Consider the following 6,000-nt stretch of genomic DNA (forward strand, 5'->3'; position numbering starts at 1 on the left):
ATATTAATTTTTGCTCCAAAAGACACATTAGGGCATATTTTCAGGGGATGTCTTATGTTTTTCATGTACAACAATCTACATTTATTCAAATAGTCATGTCATCTTCTGGAACATCGTCATAACGACTAATGCGCCTGTCTGGCTGACGATCTTAACTGGGGCTTATCTTTGGGGAAACACGGTAAGGTTAACCTGTGGGTGCACCCATTAGTGGGTTGTGACCAGGTACTTCTCAAATGAGATGACGTGAGTGCATCTCTTCAGAGGCCTCGCCCAGGTCTGAGGATGAGACACAGGCCCAATCGGACCCCCACCAGTGAGGACAGCAGGCAGCAAAGCCATCCCGGGTGTCAAGGCAAAGCTCCTGACAGGCCGCTCTGCACCCCCGCCCCCACAGTTTTAAAAGGCTCGAGTAGGAGCATGAGGTCACTAGGGCCCCTTCCACCTTGGCTCAAACTACCTCTGAGCAGGTCCTCCCCAATTTGTACCCAGTGTACGGAAAGGAGAAAAGCAGAGGCTGCATGGAAGCACGCATTCCAAATCCAGTTTATTAAACGTCCCTTGTTTCTCATTCAGATGTCAGAGGGGCTGGGTCCTCGTTCGGGAAGCAGACGACACAGCACTCACACCTGTGGTCAGAATGTCGGTCGGACATGCACTCCAGGCCCCGAGCCACTCACAACCCAGCCAAGTCCCAGGAGTTTCTGACTCCTCCGGGAAGGGGAGCGTGGGAGGCCAGGGACCCACCTGCTCAGGGAGGTGAGGGTCCAAGGCCTGGCTTCGGATCCTGCCGCACCCTCACTGGGTGTATCACAGGGATGGGTCCCCAACTCTCAGCACCCACTTCTCCATCTGGAAAACCTCGGAGGCCTCTGTGAAAATCAAGTGACATAAGCGTGTGGCCAGGGACTGTTATAAATACCAACCGCCACAAGAGACAATAACAACTAAAGCGGGGCCCACTCCCGAGGGAGACTCCGTGGCAGGCAGCCTGCCCTTTGCAGGATGACACAACCCACCGAGGAGATTCTGGGGGAAAGGCTGCACATCGAGTCCAACACCACAAAGGCAATCAAACCCCTGACAAAGAACAAGGGCCCATGAGCCCTGGTACCAGACAACTGTCTGTCCACAAATGGTCTTGTGAGTTTGAAGTCGATCAGCCTTTCTGCAACTCAATCACCTGATTTACCACAGGGACAGTCAGAACAAGTGGATGCTTTTGAAGGTGGGTTGGGGGCACTCATGGAAAACTAACATATAAAACAAGTGAAGTGACCTGCTAGGCCAGACCCCACCTGCACTTACCACTGCAGCTCCCCGGAACAGCCTGACAGCCACCCAACGGACTACTTTTCAGGTGCCTTCCAGCTCTGACACGATGGGGTTTCTGGGGCTGAAACACTGAGGGAGGGACACACACACACACTCCAAGTGTCATGTGCTGGGCAGGGACACAGAGCAGAGTCTGCTGGGGGGGGGGGTGTCGAAAAGGGTTCGCCCCCCACTCCCTGCTGCTGATGAAGTCGCTCGGCCAAGTTCACGGAGGTTGACGCTGGTGGGAGGCTCCAGACTCGACTAAAGGCACAGGCAGCTGATTACTGATCAGCAGGAGTCAGAGCACCAGCCCCAATTCCTACAGGGTGACACAAGGGGACCCAGGAGGTACCCGCCCATGCCTGCTCTCTGCTCTGGGCCACCCTGCTCAGACACCCCAAGGCTGTCTGTCCCTTGAACAACATTGAGAAGGCCACCAGGGCCAAAGGGCAGTCAGTGCCTTGCTCCCAAGACTCACAGAGAAAGAAGGGTCTCTTGACGGCAGCCCTGCGGAGGCCGGTGTGTTCAGCATCTGCACCTGGACTGAAGAGAGATCTGAGTGTGCTGGAAGCCTCGACGTTCACCGGGGAAGGTGTGGTGTGACTCTACCACCCCCAGAGGCACAGTGGTGCTGCTCCACCATGAGCACGTGGCCACTCTTTCCATCCTGGCCCACCACTGACTGCACCCAACAGCCCTTACACCAAGGCAAGGACAAAGGCCATCCCTCCAACCCCAACCTCCTCCCACTTGTAGATTCCACGCCCTCCGCTGGCATCCTTGGAAAGAGCAGACCAAAGGGTTAGAGAAGCCCTGCATCCACTCCTAACCTGCCAGTTTCTGGCTGGGCAGCCCTGAGCATGCAATTCTGATGGTGGGCTTCCCACCTCTAGTGGACCTAAGACCACCTCATGGTGGCCCTCAAAGATTTAAACTCTTATAGGCGATGTAATACAGAATTGTACACCTGAAATCTATGTAACTTTACAATTGTCACTCCAATAAACTTTAGTTAAAAAAAATTTTTAACTGCGTGAAGAATTAATAAGTTTGGCACAGGGCCGGCCTGGCCTCAGGTGGTTGGAGTGCCAAGGTAGCCAGTTTGATTCCCCCATGGGCCAGTGAGCTGTGCCCTCTACACCTAAGACTGTGAACAACGGCTCTCCCTGGAGCTGGACTGCCGTGAGGTGAGCAGACGAGAGCAGCTGGAGGTCGGCGTGAGCTGCCGTGGGCTGCGGAGTGCTATCGTGCGTAGCCATGAGCGGCCGACCTATGACCGGCGACAGACTGCCTCAGTCAGAGGGAGCGTAAGCCTCGTAATACCAGCAAGAGCCAGGGAGCTGTGTCCTACACAACTAGACTGAGAAACAACGGCTTGAACTGGAGTGGGGGGTTGTAAGAAGCGGGGGGAGAAGTTTGGCACAAAACAGGAGTTCAGGAAACATTAGTGCCCTCCCCTCTCACAAGGTTTTCAGACCAGCACACACACTAGGATCATCAGCCACCGGTCCTGCTGCAGCATCTCACCTTTGGCTCTTTGGTTACCATGCTAACTGTAATCATTCTGCACCCTCAGTCCCTCAGGTCAGGGCTCAACGCCTCCCTGCAGGGGCCCACTTCTACCGCTCCCCCCCAGATCTTTATTTTCAGCTTGTTTTCAGGATACAGTAACATAAAACCTGCAACAAGCCTAGAATGCAGCAAACACCCAAGTCCAAAACAACTCCTACAAAAACGTGGCTGTTTTATGACTCCAGTCTCATTGCCACTTGCCAACTGTGACGTCTGAGCACCCGAACTGTGGGTGCTATGAAGGAAAACCTAGATTTTAACACTTACTTGTTTAAGCGCACATGGCACGTGGTGTTACCACGTCCGGCAGTGCAAACGCCAAAGGGAGCGAACAACTGTCCGAAATGTCTATAACCTCGCTCTGGATGCAGCAGGGCAAGGCCTCAAACCGTTTCGAAATGCTCTTGCAAGCACTGCAGGAATGCTCGGGGTCACCGGAGACCCAGGCACGCTGGACGCTTGCAGCCTCCACTCCCTCCCGCACGCCCTTAGGCCTGGGCCGAGCGCCGGGCTGTCCTGAGCAGCAGGGGCCCTGCAGCCGGGGCGCAGGTAACAGGAAGGAGTGCACTCCAGACACAGTCCTCCCCGGCCCAGCGGCTTCGTCAAGCCGAGACGACAGCAGCTAAGGGCACGCCCTGGGACCCTGCAAGCGCAGAGCAGTGCGTCCCAACTTACCAGGCCCCAGGAACATGGGTATGGTCGTCTTACTGCACGAAACGGCCTTTTCTTCCATGTTGTTGTACAGCTCGGAAACTGCACGTGGGGACCGCGGACGACATACAGAGGCAGGTCCGGGAAGGACCCGGGAAGTAGGGCGGAGGGTGCGGGTCCTGGAAGGCGCTCGCAGAGCAGCTGCCCGCAGACCTGCTGCGGAGGAGGCATGCGCCTCCCTACTGCTTCTGGTCCCACGGGGAAGCCCGTCCCCGGCGCTGCCCTTACCCCGCAGGCCGCGCGTGTCCTCCGAACCGGGACCCCCGCGGGCCCACGACCCTCACCTGGTCTCAGCAGACGGTGGGACCCGCCTGGGACCCTCGATGGCCTCGGATGAAGCGAACACGCGGGAGCGTCCCGCGGAAACACTGCCGCGCCGAAGCCCCCAGTCATGGCTGCCGCCACACACGCTGCGCACGCCACACACGCTGCGCACGCCACACACGCTGCGCACTGCGTCATCACGCAACACGCCGGAAGCCGCGCGCCGCCGCACGGGGCGCCGAGCGAGCCCTGGAGCGTCGCTGTCGGGCGTCCCCGTCGTCCCGGTCGGGGCTGGAGCTCCAGCCCAGTGCTCGGGTGGGGTGGGCGCGCCGCGAGCCGGCCCCCTGGGCGCGGACGCGGGCCTCGTGAGGAGCGGGGTCCGGCGCGGCAAGGGGACGCTGGGTCTCCGTGTTCACAGTGGGGAGGACCCCAGCCCTTTGCTTCCAGAATTGCATTCTCTGCGCTTTTCAAGTGAACGCAGAGGCCCAAGGCTAACCCAGGAGTGGTTCCCAAGGACCCTCACCGTGGCCGGTCCTGGCGTCCGGGACTCCGACGGCACCGGCTGCCTGGCGTAGTGGGTTGTGTCCACGCGCTTTGTTTCCGTGGGCGTCCTTTCGGCGCGTTGTCTGCGGTGTGCACACGCTCCTGCTTAAGAACGGCGTCTCGGCCATTTCTGTTCCCTCGGTGGGGCCCCCAGGCAGTCAGGGAGGTCGTGGGTGAGACAGCGAGGCAGTGGCCACGCGGAAGAAGGGCGCTGTCGGGTACCTTCTCCCGCCGAGCTGCGACCTGCAGGGGATGCTGCTTTCCTTAACCTTGCCTCTGTCTCACTGGGGTCTGTCGTGAGACACCGAATGTGCAGACAGACCACGGCCAGACCATTCACAAACCTGGACCTCTGACCTCGACCTGCAGCAGCCAGCCCTGGAGCCGGCTTCTGTGAGTGGCACGGGGTACAGGCTGCTCTCCGCAGTGACAGCCCAGGACGCCGCACAGTGACCGTGCGAGCAGCCGAATGGCCAGGGCCTGGTCCACAGCTGACCGCTTCCCTGAGTTCTGTTCCCTCTTCCAGCTTAGGGCCAGCCGGAGCAGGCAGGCACGCTGCCCAACCCATCACTCGGGTGCCGCGGTGCTTGGCCCCCGCTCCCGGCGCACAGCACAGCCCCGTCGGGGCCCCGGAGCCCCTCTCCGTCAGGGAGCTCCCCCTCTGCCTCCGCGTCTCGCCACGTGCGGTGCCGGGGCCGACCCCCTCGCCCAGCAGGTTCTGCGCACACAGCTTTCCCTCCTGCTGCTCTGGGTGGCGCTCATCTCCGTGACCGTCGCCTTGTGATCATCGTGGGCAGGCCTCCACCTGCGCGTGTGGGCTTGTGCACGTGGAGCAGCCTGCGGGAGGCTGGGAGGACGGAAAGCACATGCGGGGCTCTCTGCCCCCGCCCGGCACACAGCTCCTCCGTCCCTTGGAATTTCCTGAGTGAAAAGAGTGTGTCTTGTTCTAACGAGGGACCCCGGGTGGCCCCTGATAGGCTGGTCACCTGAAAGGCCCAGCCATGGTCAGAAGCTGGGAACTTTCGGTCCTGCCCCATCCCCCATCCTCTGGACAGGGGAGGGGGCTGTAAATGGAGTTAAGAATCGATCATGCCGACGTGGTGATGGAACCGCCATCGGTCTCAGGAGTGAGGTTCCGAGGCCTCTGCATTGGTGTACACGTGGAGGAGCGGGGACTGAGCCCTTAGGAGAGGGGGAGAGGCTTCCTTCTCCTCCCCACTTACCTTGGCCTAGGCGTTTCTTCCCTCGGGAAGCTTATCTGTATGCCTCACCATATTCTTTTAGAGCAAACTGGTAAACAGTAAGTAAACTTTTCCTGAGTTCTCGGAGCCGTCTAGCGAATTAGTGAAGCCGGGCTGGGGGCGGGGCAGGCGCGCTCCCGCGCCCCCCACGGAGTGGGGCAGGCTCGGGCCCGACAGGCGCGCTCCCGAGGCCGTCGAAGGGCGGGGCCGGGCAGGCGCGTTGTCACCGCCCCTAAAGGCTGGGGGCGGGGTCGAGGGGCGGGGCCGCTCGCAGGGGGCGGGGTCGCGCCGTCGGCCCGGAAGTGCGGGGTGCGGGGCGCGGGGCACTAACGGCCCCTGGCGGCCGCGGGTG

The 6,000-nt window shown here is 60.1% G+C and overlaps 1 long non-coding RNA gene across 2 annotated transcripts; it reads right to left on the bottom strand.

Annotated features, from left to right (window-relative positions):
* Positions 1-518: 518 nt before the first annotated feature.
* Positions 519-4,690, bottom strand: LOC308510600. 2 transcript variants are annotated; one of them, XR_013995378.1, is made up of 5 exons: positions 3,565-4,690; positions 1,796-1,860; positions 1,309-1,578; positions 748-872; positions 519-629 (listed from the first exon to the last, which is right to left on the bottom strand). It is a non-coding gene; the product is annotated as an uncharacterized lncRNA (long non-coding RNA). The 2 variants fall into 2 exon arrangements; XR_013995379.1 differs by having other exon boundaries at positions 1,309-1,404; positions 3,565-4,032.
* Positions 4,691-6,000: the final 1,310 nt, after the last annotated feature.

This window comes from Rhinolophus hipposideros (assembly GCF_964194185.1).
Source record: "Rhinolophus hipposideros genome assembly, chromosome: 18".
Classification (NCBI taxonomy): domain Eukaryota; kingdom Metazoa; phylum Chordata; class Mammalia; order Chiroptera; family Rhinolophidae; genus Rhinolophus; species Rhinolophus hipposideros.